General features: G+C 33.2%; 2 long non-coding RNA genes across 2 annotated transcripts; one reads left to right on the top strand and one right to left on the bottom strand.

Annotated features, from left to right (window-relative positions):
• Nucleotides 1-763: 763 nt before the first annotated feature.
• LOC139498690 (uncharacterized) lies at nt 764-6,548 on the bottom strand. Its single transcript, XR_011657989.1, has 3 exons — nt 5,983-6,548; nt 2,631-2,832; nt 764-1,199 (listed from the first exon to the last, which is right to left on the bottom strand). It is a non-coding gene; the product is annotated as an uncharacterized lncRNA (long non-coding RNA).
• Nucleotides 6,549-16,783: 10,235 nt separating this feature from the next.
• LOC139498689 (uncharacterized) lies at nt 16,784-21,142 on the top strand. Its single transcript, XR_011657988.1, has 3 exons — nt 16,784-16,890; nt 19,972-20,066; nt 20,946-21,142. It is a non-coding gene; the product is annotated as an uncharacterized lncRNA (long non-coding RNA).
• Nucleotides 21,143-21,488: the final 346 nt, after the last annotated feature.

Raw genomic sequence — 21,488 nt, 5'->3', positions numbered from 1 at the left:
TTAGATATTTCTGAACATCTCCTTTGCGTTTAACCAGAAACTCATGGCCAAACAAACAAATAGAATTTACAATAAATTCCTTGTATTACGAAGATCTAATGGCTTATGATTACAATCGATATTAGCCAACTCAACAATTGGGGTGATGGTCAACCCCTTAACAAAATATCTCTGGGTTTCCTACATCTATGAAGCCACAGAGTGGGCCTGTCTAGGCAGTGCCAATTAGATATATTTATTTATCCTAATTAACACTGGACACTTTTAATTTGCAAAACACTCATTTGCAAATCCGCCGCCACCTCAAACAAGAGTCACAATATCATGTATATAACCAAAATGTGCGGAATTACATGGGATTCAACAATTTCATTGGTTTTCTACTGTTACTTTTATATTTATTTTGCTATTTGATTTATAAAAACATGGGATTTTCAATATCCCATGGGACAGGGCAAAATTCCATGGGATTGACCATTATCCCATGGGATTTTTTTTGTCCCATGAGATAATTGTAGTCCCATGGGATATTTGTTGTCCCATGGGACAAAAAAAATCCCATGGGATTATAATTATCCCATGGGATTTTTAATATCCCATGGGACAAATTAAAATCCTATGGGATTCTAATTATAAATATATAGATATAAATATACAGTAATGTGTATGTTACAATGTATTCTATTTGGTATTAAATTATTATAAGATGAATCTTTTTAATTGAATATCTTTTTTTCTTTGGAAATGTTAATTTAGCATATTGTTCTATAACTCTTCAAAACTAAATTTTTAGACAACAAAGCAGATAATATAAGTATCAATATATGTTTATTCATGAATTATAGAATACTTTCTTGAAACACAATTATTTACCATTTGAAATCAATAAAAACTCTATTATTAAGCTTAACATACTAGTAACTATTTAAGTAAATCTATTTTTTTCACAATATCCCTCCACACAAAACATTAATAGTTTCTTATCATCCAGCATTGTTTGATGGTATAGTACGCTTTTTGGTCATCCAGCACAGAACTTTGACATTATTGTGGTTTCAATATTTTTTTATATTTAAAAGAACTTCAAATCATTGACTGAGTGGTGAAAATAATAACTGATCCAACTTTTGTCTTTGAATTTATTCTGGTCTTGTTTCTATGTTTTCTCCATTTATTCTAGGTGGTGAATTTCAATCCTTCTGAAAAAGAACCAATAAAATCTAAAGTAATGTATTATACAGAATTGTTTGCATACATGTAGCAATAATATGATTTTCAATAAAAATAGCTATGCGGTATGGATTTTACTGATTGTTAAAGATTGTCCAGTGTCATCAGTTGCTAACCTCCTACATCCTTTGGTCTCTGATGGAGGATTGTCAAATTAGCAATATACCACATCTTCCTATTCTAATACTATATAACAATCGATTAATTTCTTCTTCTTTATAACATTTGGGTATTTTCCAAAGTTATATACATAATATATATACTGTAAATTCAGAAATTATTAAATGCGAGGTTTTTTTTATTGCGAAAAATGCAAAAGAGTTGTAAACGCAATAATTTAAACTCGCATTATGAAATATTGTATATGGATTAAACAGGATTTTTCTCAAAATCGTAAAATTTAAAATCGCATTTAAGTCTAAAATGACAGAATCGAAATAATAAATGCACGCAATAATTTATGAATTTACAGTTTAAAGATCAATGTTAAAACTTTAGACAACTATATTAACATTCCATTATTCACAAGAATTTGCAATATATTATACAAAATGCAGACAACAGAAACAATATTTCTTTAAGCTTTTGAAGTTCTGACAGATTTCAATTTGTGTTTTATTTCAATGAAAAAATACCTTGAACTCTTTGAACATATTGAAATTATAACATTGATACAAAAAAAATTATATTGTTTTATCCTTATTTTTTGTGTTGTTGGCTTGCTGTCTCATTTTAATATACATTTATACATACATCAATAATCTTCTTCTTAATTAAAAGTAAAAATGGGATATTTTTGATTTTGATAATCTCAAAACATTATAGTTCTATCAAATAACTTATTACCAAGTTCAAAAACACCAATATGTTTGATATTAATTTTAAGACATGTATAAATGTTCCAGACCATACCAGTATTTGGACCTTACGTTAACGGTCCAGAACATAAAAGTATACACTAAGACTTACAGTCCCACCATATGTGTACAGTCAGACCATTTGAGTATACTTGTACTGTCTAGTACCAGCTCGACCAAACCTGTGTTTTTATTTCAATTGAATTAAACTTTTTGTATTTATCTATTAAAGATTTCAGTTATGTTGATCTGTACTGTACATTTGTTTCTAATAAACTTGACCAACTTCTTAAAATTGGGCAGACAGTCCAAATACTTGTATGTTCTGGAACATAAACATGATTAACAAGCATTTGGAAGGATGTCATGCTAGAATCCCATTAATATTGAGTACTAAATTTTGAGTATATACATGTAAATCCACAAGTTACTTACTGAAATTCATGGCGAACACTCACCAAAAACTTAAAAGAGGATACAATTTAGAGGAAAGACTGGACAGATGAATGCACTAACACTATCAAAACAGAGCATAAAACTTACCGAAAACAATATGTTTTACATTTATCCTTCAGGAGCAGGAGAATTGAAAAGTGTTTTTTTTTCTTTCTCTGCCGTCCATCATATAACCTTTGAATTCATTCATGCAAAATATGAAAATCTGCAAAGGTAGGACCTTGAACCTCAGTTTATACACATTTTGAATTTTGAACTGCATACTTGTCCTTTTCATCTTGCTGACAACCTAAACATAAAAAAATTATAAAAACATAATTCTAGATTGACTTTGTGTTTTTTTTTGTTGGTACAAACAATTTTCCCAACTTTAAAACGAAAACATCATCACCAAAAAGGAGGTCATACTTACCTCCGAAATATTTAAACAAACCGAAATTATTACTTGATTAAGATCTTGTCGTAAATTAATGGCATAGATACTCTTATTTTTGAAAACTTGATGTCTATTGCATACTTATATTCCTTTGTACTAGAGTATGCATATAAAGATGGACTCCAAGTACTTTAATGTTAAATAAGCATGATTAATTTTACAGTTTCTCAGCTCTATGTGTACATTTTGAGAGAATCTTGCAATACTGTATATTCTGATATTCAGAACTTATTGTGAGGTTTTTATTAATACAACTGAAAGCTGTATCTCATTTTCATTTCTGATACATATTTATGAGCTGAAGACCAGTGCCGAAATTTTCTCACTGCATTGTGGACCCATAGGTGACCTTCGGCTGTTGTCTGCTCTTTGGTTGGGTTGTTGTCTCTTTGTCAAATTCCCAGTTTTCCTCTTCCCATTTTATAACATGTATGCTGATTTTTCTTAAATTACAATATTTAATCATGCAATTTTGTCCATTATTGAAAATACGGTAAGCAAAAATAAATGCACAAAAAAATTTAACATTGTTATATGTAAAAGGCTTTTTTTTAAATTCAAAACAGTTGCCTACACTGTTAATTTCCTTGTTTGATTTCATATTTTTAAAGCCTTTAAAGCTAGCTAGATGGTATGCCAGGGCGGATCCTGCCATTTTAAAAAGGGGGGTTCCCAACCCAAGACAAAGGGGATGGTTCTATATTCATTTGATTTGTTTTATTGTCCCATATAAGAATATATATGGTATAGGGGTGGGGATCTTGACTGTTAACATGATAACAGCACATTCTCAAATTGAACGGGATGGGGTGACCCCCAGGGAGTTCCCTTTCATTTTATTTCATTAATTTTATTGTCCCCTACAAGAATATATATGGTTTAGGGGTGGGGATCTGGATCGTTCATAAGATAATAGCACATTCTCAAATTGAAAAGGGTGGGGTAACCCCCAGGGACCTCCATTTAATTTCAATCGATTTGTTTTATCGTCCCATTCAAGAACATATATGGTATAAGGGTGGGGATCTGGACTGTTAACATGATAACAGCACATTCTCAATTTGAACGGGGTTGTGTGACCCACAGGGACTTCCCTTTCATTTTATTTCATTAATTTTATTGTCCCCTACAAGAATATATATGGTTTAGGGGTGGGGATCTGGACTGTTAACAAGATAATAGCACATTCTCAAATTGAAAAGGGTGGGGTAACCCCCAGGGACCTCCATTTAATTTCAATCGATTTGTTTTATCGTCCCATTCAAGAACATATATGGTATAAGGGTGGGGATCTGGACTGTTAACATGATAACAGCACATTCTCAATTTGAACGGGGTTGTGTGACCCACAGGGACTTCCCTTTCATTTTATTTCATTAATTTTATTGTCCCCTACAAGAATATATATGGTTTAGGGGTGGGGATCTGGACTGTTAACAAGATAATAGCACATTCTCAAATTGAACAGGGTGGGGTATCCCCCAGGGACCTCCCTTTAATTTCAATGGATTTGTTTTATCGTCCAATTCAAGAACATATATGGTATAAGGGTGGGGATCAGGACTGTTAACATGATAACAGCACATTCGCATATTTGAACGGGGTTCACCGTTGGGTGACCCACAGGGACTTCCCTTTCATTTTATTTCATTAATTTTATTGTCCCCTACAAGAATATGTATGGTTTAGGGGTGGGGATCTGGATCGTTCACAAGATAATAGCACATTCTCAAATTGAACAGGGTGGGGTAACCCCCAGGGACCTCCCTTTAATTTCAATCGATTTGTTTTATCGTCCTATTCAAGAACATATATGGTATAAGGGTGGGGATCAGGACTGTTAACATGATAACAGCACATTCTCAATTTGAACGGGGTTGGGTGACCCACAGGGACTTCCCTTTCATTTTATTTCATTAATTTTATTGTCCCCTACAAGAATATATATGGTTTAGGGGCGGGGATCTGGACTGTTAACATGATAACAGCACATTCTCAAATTAAACGGGGTGGGGTGACCCCCAGGGACTTCCCTTTCATTTATTTCATTAATTTTATTGTCACCTACAAAAATAGATATGGTTTAGAGGTGGGGATCTGGATCGTTCACAAGATAATAGCACATTCTTAAATTGAACAGGGTGGGGTAACCCCCCAAAGACCTCCTTTTAATTTCATTTGATTTGTTTTATCGTCCCATTCAAGAATATACATGGTTTATGAGTCCGGGGATCTGGACATTTACAAGATAATAGCATATTCTCAAATTGAAGGGGGTGGGAATTACCTCCCATGGACCCACCCTCTCTTCTTTCTTCCCCCCAAAATACCCTTTAATAGGCCCCAATGCACAGATAGTTTACATTATTTTCGCTTGATTTACACTTTAGAATATATATTATACACTATACAGGTGTAATTTTTTAAGATAATACAACTGAAGACCAAAGTCATGACAGTGGTGGATCTAGTCCGAGATTACTCAAACGTCCGACGGCTGTTTTGCCAGACAAGCTGGGGCCGTGGGACGTCAGAGCTTGTCCCATATCAAAAAGTGTCTGGCAAAACAGCCGTCGGATGTCGGAGTAATCTCGGACTATTGTGGATCCAGAATTTTTCATAAGTGGGGGCCCACCGACTTCCTAAGAGGGGCCTGCTCCTGCCATGCTTCAGTGATTCCCTTTTTAATCAACCAATTTTTTTCCCAAAAAGGGGGCCCTGAACTCCTGACCCCCCCTTTTTTCCTCATTTCAATCACCCTGATATAAATTTAGTTTTATCACTTACAATAGGAATGGTTAGAATTCCCCAATAATTCTTATATACCATTGATATCAACATATTTCATTTTTGATAAATGAAAGGCAAAAGTTTTCTATGGGTAGAAAAGGATAGTGGGAAGCTTTCAGATTCACACCATGCCGGTGGCTGGGCCTCGTTCTTTGCGGACTAACTATTTAGGCCAGTGGTGGATAATAGTGTGCGTGCATTAATCTTCTATACCTTCTTAATCAATATATTCAAATACTGACGGGAAGTGTTGTAATGTATCAATGTCATCAATGTCTTATTTGAGACCACCGTGCTATTTACATGTGGGATCGAGAATGCAGGGGAAGGAAACTTGTCAATTATGTTTATTTTTAAGCCAAAATAAAATCAGCCGCCGTAAAATTAACCTTGGGTAATCCTCAAATTGATGCAAGAGGCTTAACGGGCTGACTACTAAATACATGTCTTAATCTCAAAATAACTCGGCAGCGTCAAATAACAGTTGATGTAAGGCTCGTCTCGGAAAAAGGGGGGGGGGTGTCTTTTTTTCTGTCTTCTTTTTTTTAGTTATATTTTTAAAAACTTACACTTTTTTCCATTATTCTCTTTCTTTCACTTTTCTTTATTCCTTTTTTTTTTCTTTGTACTTTGTTCTCTATTCTGTTAATTAACATCCATACCCTCTTATGTGGACTTACGGTAGTTTATTTTTTAGTTCTGGCAGAGATATTAGATACAGTACAGTGGCGGATCCAGAAATTTTCATAAGTGGGGGCCCACTGACTAGCCTAAGAGGGGGCCCGCTCCGGTCACGCTTCATTGATTCCCTATATAAGCAACCAAATTTTTTCTCAAAAAGGGGGGGGGGGGGCGGGCCCCTGGCCCCCTAAATCCGCCTCTGCAATATATACAGTTGTATGTCTCTGGTTCTGGTATTATGCGATAAGTCAATTTCTTTCTCATGCAGTGTCATAAAATATATTGGTTTTATGCATATCAGCCAAGATTGTGCGTAAAATTTCAATAAACAATTCAACACTATATACACGTTATGTGAATTTTATTAAAATCGATGATGAACATGAATTTGGCAGCTAGTGCCCCTTAAACAGGCAAAGTTCAATTAACAAATCTGATCTACTGACATTCAACACCAAATTACTTACTTGCTACATATATTGATATGTGATTGTATATTGCCAATACCTCAAAATCGTGAATACGGCATTTGAGGTGTTGGCCGCTATGTTTGATACGGGGTCACCGGTGGCGGCTTCGAGGCAGAGAAAAATGCAGGTAAAAAGTGTAGAATTTTGTTTTTGAAAATTTGAGTTGTAAATTTTCCTAAAAAAGCCGTTCCTCTAGTTGTAAATTTTCCTAAAAAAGTACTAAATTCCGTTCATCTATTAATATGGGTATAAACAAAAACTGAACAAGAAAAGTATTAGTAAACAGACAGAAAGTCGTTGAATTAATTATTTTACAATTGTTTTAATATATGAGAGAATGTTTTAGTCGAATTTTCTTTAATTTACAGATAAATGTATTTTAGTTCAGGAAATGGTTTATTCTTCGGGAACGTCTAAACACCGCTCAGGACCCTTTATAGTCATCGTATCTGTACACAGGATGGATGTTTATATTCGTTATACGCTTCTTATTTTAGAGTTAAATTTTGGTAGAATTTGAAATCGAACTTAGATAGATATGTTAATTCTTATAAAATAATGAGGGCTCGTGTCACTGATTACACAACTACTGAGCCATGAATTATCCAATCAACAAAATTGATTGGATTATCTTTAAAGTTGTTTATGAATTGTATTGTTAGTTCAGTGTTATACCTTTAACATGAATTTGCATATAGAAAAAATAAAATATCTCATTCGATGTAATTTTTTAGTTTATTTTGCATGATGACGGGTAAATTAATTTGTCGTGTTTTGCAGTTCACGAATAAAGAAAATTATTTTATAGTTGCGTTATTTTCTGTAACAAGTTCGATTTTTGTTGTTTTTCAGTGTGATTCTTTTATCTCTCTCTAAATCAAGTTTTTAAACAAACACAATGTTAACTGAATATCAAATTTTATTGAATTTGTATATCTTTATTCTCAACAAACCATTATACAAGAGAAGACAATTATGTACAATATTCAGTTTAACCTTAACGAAGACTTAGTCGTGGTTTGAACGGATTTCGTGTCAACAAACTGTCTTCGAAATAGTCTTTCTCGCTTTAACAAAAATCTTTTTTTACAATTAAGTTTAGAATTTTACTACAATCTAACTTACATATTGAAAAAATTATACCCAAAATATAAATAATTATACCCAAAATATCATAATTTTCCACAACAAAAAACGGAGACGAAAACGGAGACAAGTTCATTTTCAGAATTTATTTTCACATTGAAATTCGTTTCATGCTTGTGAAACTGGACAAAACGACTTTAATTAGAGCAACAAAAAAAACTTAATAAATGCGGATTTCTTAAAACATTCGTATAACTCAAAAATAAAATTCCCGGACAAGTTCGATAAAAATGAGAAGTAACATCCAACTACATGTATATGAGTTTGATTGTTTGAAAAGTACGGCTTTTACAGTTAAGAACGGGTTCCATATACAAAACTTTTATTAATATAAATTCTTGAAAAGTATGAACATTTATTTCCCTTTTCAGACTCGTGCAAAGAATAAATTACTGGTCCAGGACAGGATAATAAAATTAAGAATAAAACTAAAAAATTTATGGAACGAAATTTTAATCAAATACGAAAATCTTAAAACATCGTGATATTCATTTTAAACGTCACACTATTACTTCCCGCATGGTCACACTGTACTAACAACACAATCTATAAACAACAACAAGTTGCTTTCTTTAAAAAAAGAAATGCAATCGTAAACCCAAATGCTTGTTTGGCATTATATATATATTAGATAATTGTTTAATAAAGATGTATAGTTTTATATTACTTTTGTTGTGCATAAGAATTAGAAACTGACATTGCCTGTTTACCTAATGTAATACCGGCTTCACACATCAACGTATAGATCCGACGTACGTCGGCCGTGGTAAAAAAAATCATGCACGCTACCAATACGCTAGTAAATTTGATGCATTCAACCTGTCAATCATATCTGTATCGTGTGCACAACGACCTAAAACGTGTATTGGGTGTGCGTAAAGCGTACCTATGCGTTTCTCCTAGTCTTTCTACATTCCCGACTGCAGGTCTGTCTATATGTGAATGTTTGTCAATAAGTCTGTCACATTCGCCCGTCTGTTTACATGTTTACCAGTCCGTCTATGCCCACTGGTTCGTCTACATGTTCACTAGCTTTGAAATAGCTTTCGGTAAGTGCGATTATTTCAGTGATTTTTGTCTATTGTTTTTATTTAAGTGATTATTGTGCACCTTACCCATATTTTTAGGGACGCGAATTGCAACTGATATTTTAAAGTTTTTTTCTTGCGATGTGTTGTCCTTATGGTTTGGTTCATTAGGGAGGGTTGGGTTTATGGCCACCACATTGTTTATGTACCAATGTCCATTCTAATGCCAGGAACATGTAGTACAGTGGTTGTTGTTCATAATTCATGTCGGTCAAGTTTTTTTCGTAAATTATTTTGTTATCAATAAGGCTATTTAGTTTTGTTTGATTTTTGTTTTTAAATCTTAATGGTCGGGGCATTTAATAGCCGACTAAATAGAGTTTTTTTTTTCATTTTTGTAGGCCGCTCGGTGGCCTTTAAAGACTTACTACCACGTCATTGTAACTCTGGTTGATACTTGTATCATTAGTGCTGGACCATGGTCGATCCTATGCACCTTTGAGGCAGGCGGGATATTTTTGAAGATCTTGTACAGCTCAAACTAATGGGAGTAGTTCCTGTACTTCTATGTCTTGTCCCATGTTGCATGGTTGGAGAGGGTGTAATATCTTCTGTAGGTTTGATGAAGTTTCACCCGTATCGGACTTCTTCTCCTAAATGAAAGCTTTAAGGCGACGAGTATTTTTGTATGCAATGTGCCCTTCACGTGTCTCAAACTTATCTGTAGCGTTTTCAACGCTCGTGCAGAGTGTATATTATGTACGTGCAGTTTACAGGTATACGCTTGACAAACGCTTGAGCTGAATGAAATTTTTTATGTTCCATTAAAATTTTCCTGAAGGAAAAGCGTTCACCAAGCGTATACCTTTGCTTTTCGACGTACTTCAGACTTATGGAACGCGGGTTTAAATGCTTGCGTAGCGTTCCTCTGGTGAGCAACTAAGTTACGCATACGATGATACGGACTTTGTTAATTTTCTTTTTTGACTGATTATTTTACATTGTCTTTTCGGGGCCTTTTATAGCCGACTATGCGGTACGTGCTTTGTCTGTTGTTGAAGGCCGTACGGAGACCCATAGTTTGTACCTCTGTGTTATTTTGGTTTCTTGTAGATAGTTGTCTCATTGACACCAAACCATATCTTCTTTTTTATATTCGATATCTTATCGCCGACCTGGTTATGTCTGCTAAAAATGCATGCATGATTCATTTTTAGGTTATCAGTCGTAATGAAAGTGGCACATTTAATTCGTAGTTTCATTGCTTGAAGTATCATTTCTTACATCTGCATGGTCAAATGTGTATTTTTTTAAAACAAATTTTAGATTTAGATTTCAGTCACGGTTATTTCCCCCCTTTTAATATTGAATATCTATACTTATCAGTCGCATTTTAATGACGAAAAGGATTCAGAGGTTATTATGTGACCTCCTTGTTTAAAAAAAAAGTAAATAATGTTGCAATATTTAAACAAAGAAAATAACTTTAAATTTGCAATATTAATGAAATAGATATACGGACATAACTTTCATAATTAATTTTAACGTTATTTTCAATAAACGAATTTTTTTTGAAAAATCCTCGTCTTTACACCTATTTGAGGCACGTATTTATGATTCCCATGTCCTTGGTCTATCCTAGACGTAAAATTTCAAAAAGTGCTAATACTTTTTTTAAAGATTTTATTTTTAATTGTTCTCGTTCAAAATATTTTATTTTTTCATTTTTAATATCTATTTAATTTTATTTTTAATAACCATTTTTTTTTTATAAAAGTTGCAACATTTAACAACAAAAAACAAAACTGTAATTTAATCATATGCAAGAAAGACTTCCCTTTAATTTCAGTATAAACAACATGTACATCTTCACTTAACGTAAAGAAAATGCTACTAAAACTCTTTCTAAAGATTTTATTTTTTAATTATTCTCGTTCAGAATATAAAGCGCATTGTTTACATGAAATCTTATCTCATATCTAGCACAGCTTGTTACATCGTTTGACTAATTAAAATACTACGCATGTACCCAGACAACATGAGTATGTTGGCCCAACATTGGCACAACGTATATCATTACATTGGCCCATCGTTGTATTTTAACGTTGGCCCAACGTATAAGTGCAAAGTGGGCCTACGTTGGCCCAACATGATGGCTTCATGTTGGCCCAACGTTGTACGGTTATATGCAATACATAGAGCCAACGTTGGCCCGTTGTATGAAAAACGAAATCCATGTTTGCACAACGTTGGACCAACGTAGAAATATCTTTTCTTATGTTGGCACTATGTTGGTCTAAGGTAGATATTTCTCATTTTTATGTTGGCAATACGTTGGTCTATTGTATCAACCAAATTACAATGGATGCTGCACGAGGAGCTGGATATGATAAATTCTCCGGAGCACATTTGATCTTTTTTTGTGTTCCAAACTGCCAAAGTTTAAGGTAGCAATTCTGTATTTTTGTATTACCCATTGTTGTTACTGTCCTTGTTTTTTTCATGAACTTTGCCTCTTTAATTTTATTTATTGTGTGACGCTAAGATATTTCTTTAGCAATGTTTGATGGATCGACCAGATAAACTCTGTGTCATTTGGTGTCTTGTAATTAGTTGTCTCATTAGCAATCATACCACATCTTCTTTTTTCATATCAATTTCATTTATTCCTTTAACAGAACAAATGACGTATGGCTTATGGTTAGGCGATCATACAAATAGTTTTTTCGGAGATGTAATTTTAGTTGTATTGGTTCCAGATCCAGAATGAAAATTAAATAATTCAGAAGATGAAACTTTATTTATTTTAAATTTGATATCATTGGTCGCCACCACGAGTAGTGTCCTCCTCAATTCGAACTTCCACAGTGTCATTATTATTTATATATGTTATTCTTTTTTTCCCTTCTCTGTTTCTTGCAACCTTCTCTGTCAAGGCTTAAGCGCAGCCAATCTTTAGCTGCATCATCTATCTCCTTATCCGAAAACTCTTTACAGCTATGTTTTTTTTTCTAACCGACTCTGTAATATCAGTAAACTTGAATTGTGTATTTGCCTAATGCATGCGTGCGTAATCTCCCTTCTAGATATGTAATATAAATTAATGTATATTCTAAATAGTTTAAATACTATTTAATACAAAATAAAATTTTAAATAACCAATTTTTTTTTTTTAATATAATTGTTTATTTGTCTAATGGTCAGAAATTCATTAGTATTAGAAGGATTTGTGGGTATAACAAACCCTTATTATTATTATTTCAGAATTCGGTATCATACTTTATATATTCGTAATATACATGATATATAAAGAATAATTTAGATGTGTATTAATGAACAGTTATATATTTGATATATAAAACACTGTTACACATGCAAGTGTGTATATGATCAGGTTACACAAATATATCGTATATGTTTGCATGCAATTTAGAAATACAATAAAACTAACAAATTCATTTATATTTTAATGAAGTAGAAATCATTATACCACATTTTTGAAACATTACGGAATAAGGTACATCTTAAGACAATTTTATTCCATTAACTTCAGTAATGATCATACATGTTGTCGTTATAGATTTTAGAAAAAAATATTAAAATATTGGTAATTTACAATTTGTTTGAAGATACTTATGTTCAGTGGCAAATATTTCATGATAATTAATAGGATTGAAATTATTTAAAATCTAGAAAATATTTCGCCCGAAACGTAATAACTTCAAGATCAGCATTATCAAATGATAGAAATTAATATATGTTTTGATTTTTAACAACATCCTCAGATTAAAAAATCATATTGTATTTGTCATTCTGAATCGTATATATATATATCAGATTTTTTAAAGTTACAACTTACATGCACTTTCTTTCTCTTTGAACCTCAGATGACATGATTTTCTCTTTTTGTTTTCTTCGTATCACTGCTTTCTTACAAATACACAACAGGAAATAATCACAAAAGTGACCATCCCATTACATTCAGATTTCCTATAAACTTAATTACCATAGCAACTATCTTTGAAATTTGTCGAACATATGGTCAACCTTATCAGAATGGGCTTGATTAACAGACTGGCTGTATCAAATATCACTCTGCATATAATTGCTATTATTGTGTTTCACAAAGTTTAATGAATAAAGTCATTATAAATAATGATTGCAATTAATTTTAATTTTTAACCAGGCAATCTATGTTTACGATATACATTTTTTTATTACAGTAATGATATTCCAGTATAAATTTTACTTGACTTATATATAGAGTATAATATATGATCAACGTTGGCCCAGCATTGGCCCACCATAGAGTTGTAAATGTAATGTCAGTTGATAAACACTTTCGGTATAACATTGACTTTTCATAAAGCCTGCTGCAATCGAAATTATCCGCCTCTCAAGAGAAATAAAGCGTAAAATATTATATAATCAATTCTATTAACAAAATTTCATATCGGCCCTATGTTGCTACTAACATAATGCCAACATTTGCCCGATTATTTATAACCAACATGAGATAATAATATGAATTTACAACAACAGACCAACGTTGGGCCAATGTTGTGCAGCCAACACCAACGTGCGACCAATGTACCGACAATTTGCCAACGTTGGGCCAATGTTGTGCAGCCAGCATAAACTTGCGACCAACGGACCGACAATTTGCCAACGTTGGGCCAATGTTGTGAAGCCAACACCAACGGTCGACCAACGTGCCGACCATTTGCCAACGTTGGCCCACTGTTAGTCTGTTGACTGGGTAGGTTAATATTAGCAGCTTGTAATCGTGTGCAAGAAAGTATTATATAAATTTCAGATCATACGTAAAATATCTCTATAGCAACTTAAGATGCTAATGCATATTCAACAGATTAGTAAGCTATTGCGCATGCATTTGAAAAGTGGTCATAGCTATTGCACATGTATTTGAAAGGTGGTCATGGAAAGAACAGAAGTGTTCCGAATAACATCCGGTGTTCCGAAAGACTACATCACTCGTCCAATATATACTGCGTAAACCCTCAGGGGTTTACGCAATAAAGATAATCCAATCAATTTTGTTGATTGGATAATTCATGGCTCAGTAGTTGTGTAATCAGTGACACGTGCCCTCATTATTTTATAAGAATTAACATATCTATCTAAGTTTGATTTCAAATTCTACCAAAATTTAACTCTAAAATAAGAAGCGTATAACGAATATATATACATCCATCATGTATGTCATGAGTGCCCCCAGGAGGTCCTGGGCGGTGTTTAGACGTAACGTTATTCGTCTGGCGGCTTCAAATATTTTTTTTTTATCAATAACTGATACACAAGGAGACATTTTTGATTTTTGACAGCATGAACCCAAGTTAATTAGCAAACACAAATTAAGAAACAAAATCGTTTACAATTATAAATTTTATAGAAGGAAAAAAAGGGGGGGGGGGGTAATAAACAAATTTTATTTACGCTCACATAATTCTAAAAAGTTTGCATATGTAAGCTCTCTATAGATAATGTTAAATTATTTCAGGAGTTTTGAAAAAAGAAGATATACAGTTTAATTTCGACTAAAATAGTGATTCTTTTTATAGAATTGTGATCTCCAAGCGGCCCACATCGAATAAGATCTATATTTCTCAACGTTTTCAAAATGAAATAACTTGAATTGAAAACTTCCCAACTGTGAAAATTTGTTATTTCTAAACGTATTTAATTATTAATTCGGAAAGAAAAATTTATCTAGCATATTCATATATTTTTATAAATTTTTCCAAGGAAACCTTTTTTTTGCAAAGTTTACTTCTATGTGTTTATAACCATCACCAGAGACATATTCTCTGCCATCACCAATTAGTCCTAATTATTATTATATTGAATATGATCATCGGTCATCCGTGACGTATTCCAAATAACGGCGCATGCCGATAGATAGATAGTTTATTAATCAGCGTCTCGCCATTTAAATTTCATCAAGGGGACTTCATTAAACCAGTTACTATACAAATCCTTGATAAAAACTATCATATGTACATGTACTTATTAATATTTTTAAAACAAATTACGAAAACGTTTAGTGTAAAAATCACCGAATATAAATGTTTCTTTCTGCCTAAAATATATTTGCAGGTTTTGGCATAACCACCCCCTTTTTTGAACGATCAATGCATTTGAATGGGGACACATGGTTGGAACCACCCCCTCCCCCCTTATCAGACCAAATGACTTCCCAATTAGGAGAGGCGGGTTTAGTTCCCCCCTCTAAATCATGGGAAACAAATGGTAGATTATATAGGGAATCACGGAAGCATGACTGGACGTGACCCCTCTAAGGTAGTCAATGAGCCCCCACTTATGAAAATTTCTAGATCAACCATTGCTTAGTTCTAGTTATCTTTGGTCCTAGTGTGAAATAAAGCCAATGGGTCTTTTTAAACACATCTTCATACATGTATACGTTTTCTCACCTTTTTTTTTCATGCAAAATTGAAATTATGTTTACTCAGTGCGCAATTACTGTAGTTTATATTTGCTACTTTTCTTCTTAATTTCATATAAATGATGTTTTGATTTTTTTTTCTTCGAAAAATTAGTGGTGTTGAAATAGGGAATGGACACAGATACCTTATCACATTTAACAACAGAACTGTGTATAATGTCATCAATCTGTATTACACGTAGACAGGATGTTCTGTAGAAAACTATACGTTATACACACCCGAGAATACACGCACTGTCGTAATGGAAAATTACTGTATGTTAAAGTTACCTGTAATCAGCTTTGCAACACCATGTCATGACAGTTCAAAAAGATTTTTTTCAAATCAAAATGGAATATTCATTTTTTCTTTAAAATTTAAAACTTTAAAAAGTAGACTTTGACAAAATTATGAAATACAAAGAATTGAACAATTTAAAATCGTATTTTAACAAAGATTTAGATATAATTTTACAACGATCCTAAAAAAAATATTCAAACGAACGTTGAATCAAACGATATGAACCTACGCAGTTTTATATTAAAATACTGACACACACCAGTTTGCCATCTCAGTGTGCAAGGCAAGGGTGCTTGGTGAGGTGCTGAAACTCGATGTACATGTATCATTAAGTTACAGTTCTGTTGGATTTGACTGCCATTTTACAGAGACTTTCTATTCTTACTGTTGTCAGTTAGTATAGACTGTTCCTGGCTTAGAATGATTCTCTGCTCAGCAAATGGTGCGTAATTAGCATTTGATTCAAATTTCTTGTAGAAGTAAAAAACACAAATTAATGTAGTTAACAACTTTTTTCAGGAGCACAGTCTGTATTTTCGTAAATAACTTCGAGATTTATGTCATTGTGGATCGCAAGTTTATTCTGCTGCTCGATCTATGCTAATCGATGTTCAAGTATTTCATATTTATATTTATTCGTGAGGCCCTCGTCATCATTTATAATCACTAAAAGATTTAATAATTATAGCGAAAAAAATGCGAAACATGGGGGAAATAATATATTGTTAGTAGCATTATTATTTTAAAATCTTAAGGGGTTCCCCGGCCGTTACTTGAAAATTTAACTCTAAAATGAGAAGTGTATAACGAATGTATACATGATCCATCCTGTGTGCAGATACGACGACTATATAGGTCCTGAGTGCACTTTGTATGTCCTGCATGTGTGCACTCAGGATGTCCTCCTGAGCGGTGTTTAGACTACCGGGAAAATCTTATCTGATTCAGGATCAATTCATCGGTTACACTCCCCTATCACCAGTGAATCTGTTTTGCTGACATTCTGAAAAAGTATTGTGTAGTCCATGTGTAAGTGTTGACTCTCAATTTACACATGTGATTTTTATACCCCCCGCTTTAAAAAAAGGGGGGAGGGTATACTGTTTTACCTCTGTCTGTCCTTCCGTCAGTCCGTCCGTCCCATGAATATTTTTCGTCGCATTTTTCTCAGGAACTACAATACAAGGATTTCTGAAATTTGGTTTCAGGGTTTATCTAAGTCATCTATACCGTGTGATGCGTTTTCAGATTGATCACCTGACAACTTTCTGTTTACCGAACACTTGTATGATTTTACACATGATAGCCAAGTTGAAAATTTTCGTCACATTTTTCTCAGGAACTACAATACAAGGATTTCTGAAATTTGGTTTCAGGATTTATATAAGTCAGCTATACCGTGTGTTGTGTTTTCAGATTCATCACTCAACAACTTCCTGTTTACCGAACACTTGCATATTTTTACACTATTAATATTATCCACTTGCGGCTGGGGTATCATCAGTGAGCAGTAGCTCGCAGTTTCACTTGTTTTAACATTCCCCGGACTTCTGCAAAAAACAATTATTCAGTTCACTGATTAAGATGGAAGGTAAACGAGCAGAAAGTCACAGGACATTCCGACAAAAGGTTACAGGACAAAAAGTCAGACACATGTCAGACTAGTCCAAATAATTATGACGTCTGGCAAGGCTATTTTATTTTTATTCTGGGACGCCTTCCTACGTCTCAGAAAAACGTCATAATTATTTGGACTAATGTCAGACATAAAGTCACAAAGTTGATAAGGACAAAACATGCAAAAAGTCACAAACAATTTGTTGACAATTGTTTGAATATAAACGAAAAAGATTTTGAAATATCTTCTTTTTATTACATATACTCATTTTTGATTTAAGGAAATTATTCATAATATAAAAAAGAAGATGAGGTATGATTGCCAATAACACAAATGTCCACAAGAGACCAAAATGACACAGACATTAACAACTATAGGTCTTTACAGCCTTCAACAATGAGCCAATATAAAAAAGATGTGGTATGATTGCCAATGAGACAACTGTCCACAAGAGACCAACATGACACAGACATTAACAACTATAGGTCACTACGGATTTCAACAATGAGCAAGCCCATGCTGCATAGTCATGATAGTCAGCTGTAAAAGGCAATCATACCATAACTTTTTTTATATATTTACATGTAAAAAAATGCATGCAAATGTAATCAAAAGCTGCACACAAACCTAATGATTTTTGTGCGCAAATGTAATGGTAATGTGTGCAAACCTAATGCACCGATTTATTTGTTTTTAATAAATTTAAATTACATTTAAGTTGCTACATCATGTTCATGTATTTATAAAACTTCAAGAAAAATACAAAAAGAGTGTTTTCTTGTTCAAAGAAAAATAATCTCAAAACTGAATTGTGACTTTTTGTCCTGTGACAATGTGTGACTTTTTGACCGTGACTTTTTGTCCTGTGACTTTCTGTCCTACATTCAGGTTGAATAGGGGAGTTTGGTTGACCCTGTCTCCCTCTATCTGAGACTTCTATCTCAGTGATGAGCTTTATGTTTCATGTATTGTGCTTGTCATATATGTATGTGGGATAAAAGCTCTACAGAGCTTATGTTGTATTGATATATGTATAACCGACAATAAATAAATCTTTTTTGATAGCCCCTAACAAGTAAGAATTAGGTTACTTCTTTTTGTTTTGACATCTTGCAAGGGTTTTTATAACCCCGTTTTAAAATTATACCCCAACTTTAAAAAAAGGGGGGGTATACTGTTTTACCTCTCTCTCTGTCCATCCATCCTTCTGTCAGTCCATCAGTCCGTCCGTCCGATGAATATTTTTTTGTCCCATTTTTCTCAGGAACTACAATACAAGGATTTCTGAAATTTGGTTTCAGGGTTTATATAAGTCAGCTATACCGTGTGATACGTTTTCATATTCATCGCTGGACAACTTCCTGTTTACCGAAAACACTTGTATGATTTTACACATGATAGCCAAGTTGAAAGTTGAAAACTAACAACCCTATTTATGTACTAAAAATTGAAGAACAGATATATATGTTACACATAAACAAACGACAATCACTGAATTATAGGATCCTGACTTGGAACAGGCACATCCATAACAAATTGGCAGGGTATAAGGAACATTGAAAATGTTTAGTTTTTGTGGTTTGGTCTATTTTCCGGATACTGTAAGCAATAAGGCCCCTTTATTTAGTGAATGAAAAGATTGAAAGATGCACATGTCTGTCTGCCATATTTTATATGAACTTGACCTCATTTTCATGGTTCATTGGTCATTGAAACACTGCATTGTTTTGTCAGTTTATCATATGTTTAAAGTTACAGGTAGATTATATTTGGTAAATATGAAACAATTGTAAGGTGTGCATGTCTGAATGTCAGATTCTTATAACCATGACCGCATTTTATGGTTCTTTGGTCAATGATAAGTTTTCTTGGTTTTGTCATTTTATCAGATTTTCTAAGCATAGGTCTACTTGTTGTTGTATAGAATGACTACAAGGTATCATATAAAAAAAGAAGATGTCTGTCTGCCAGGGTTAATTTTACTGTGACCTCATATTCATAGAATAATGATAATATTCATGATATTGAACAGCAAGAATGATGAGTAAGTTGACGTTATATACAAATAAGGCAAAATTTCCAGTTGCCTACTAATTATGTAATAGTAGTTATTCCATATTGGTATTATTTTAGTAGGTTTCTCTATACGAATTGGATTTTGAACAAAAAAAGCATATTCACCTGGGAAAGTGTTATTCACCGCGCTTAACATCAGGCGCTTTTACATGCAACGTTATGGTAAAATGTTTCATGTAAAATTTGTTTTGATATATGTTTTCTTCTCTCTGAATATGGAATAAAACAATTACTGGCTTTTGTTTCGGTAAATATGGGGTTTAATTGACGCTTGAAAAACTGATATTCACTTCGGACATCAGCCTCAGTGAATATCAGTTTTTCAAAAGTCAATAAAACCGCATATTTACCTTATCAAAAGACAGTAGTTGTATATTATTTTTGTCATTAAATGAGGTTTACCCTTTTATGTGTAGGGCAAGAAGCAAGAACATTAAAGATAAAGGCGAAACTATAAACAGAAGAAATTATCAACAAAATTAGATTTACAGAGGTCAACAAAGCCTTAATGGTAAGTCCACTGTTATAAAAGTTTTTGTCCTTGAATAATGATTAAATACTTATAAAAATAAGAATGAGAAAACTATCCATCAGAGTTCAATTTAGTGGATGTAAGCATTGTAATTACTTATTAGAGGCCATTGATGACCTGTAAGTATAAATGAGAAAACCCATACCCTATACATGTTATAGTAATCTATAAAAGACAACACTAACCAAATTTGAAACAAAGCATCAATTCGAACGTCAAATATACCAGACTAATTTATAAAAACAAAAAATTATGAAAAATAAAAATGACGGATATGAACCAACATCAACCACTGAACTATGTACAAGCTCCTGATATTGGACGGTTATAATATGGCTGGGTTGATATAAAAATAAGAAGCACTAAGCAGTCTGATTTCCAATGAGACATTTCTCCAATAGAGATCAAATGACATTTAAGGAGACTCTAGGGTATAACAATTTCAGAAAAATATTTAATATTTTTTTTTCATAAGTCATTTTATTTATAACTTTATTAGTTGTTACTTTATCATATGGTACACCAAATCATTCAAAACAATCAATTCGGTTTGGCCCCAGATGACTTTTAAAATGTATATATCATTGGAAAAGCTCCAAATTATCTCCCTTTGGTGCAAAATGCCATTTTTTGGCATTAGAAATGTAATATCTTTTTTAACTCATCGGTGGCCTATATTTTTTATTATAATTTTTAAATAAGCTGTACTTAAACTAAACTATTATAAAATTTCAGCGATTTCTGTAATTTAGTACTTGAATATTCAAATGAAAGTTTATCATAATATTCATAAACATGATAAAATAGCCATTTTATTGATCTCTTCACTGATAATTTTTGATTTTTTTGTATTTGTAGGTCAGACATCTCGATTTTTATGGTCATCAGTCAACAGATCAATACTGAACGGAAAACTTAAAGTTGATATTTTTCTCCATAATGCGACTTTTTATTAATTTGAAATGGAACGTGTTTTTTCCTACATTTATTTGAAAGAGGAAATTTCAACATGATGACTATAAACAAAAAGGAGTCATATCATCACGATCATTGATGCACAACCCATACAGAAAAAATGATCACTAGGCCAACTGCATTGCTCAACTGGCCGCCAGTTGAGCTAACAATTGAGGGACAGTTGAGGGCTAGCTGGCCATCAGTTGAGCAAATAGTTGAGGGCCAGTTGAGGGCTAGCTGGATTTTTGCCATGCAAATTAGGTAGCCCTCAACTTTCAATGCTCAACTTTATGTAAATTAGTTGAGCAACGTTGAGAAAATATCATAGTTGAGGGCTAGGTGTCCAACAGTTGAGCAATTAGAGTTGAGGGCTACCTGGCCAACAGTTGAGGACCAGGTCATTAAAAGTTGAGGGCTAGGTGGCCAATAGATGAGGGCCAGGTC

This window comes from Mytilus edulis, chromosome 12, assembly GCF_963676685.1.
Source record: "Mytilus edulis chromosome 12, xbMytEdul2.2, whole genome shotgun sequence".
Classification (NCBI taxonomy): Eukaryota; Metazoa; Mollusca; class Bivalvia; order Mytilida; family Mytilidae; genus Mytilus; species Mytilus edulis.
This window is presented reverse-complemented; position numbering and strand designations above follow the sequence as displayed.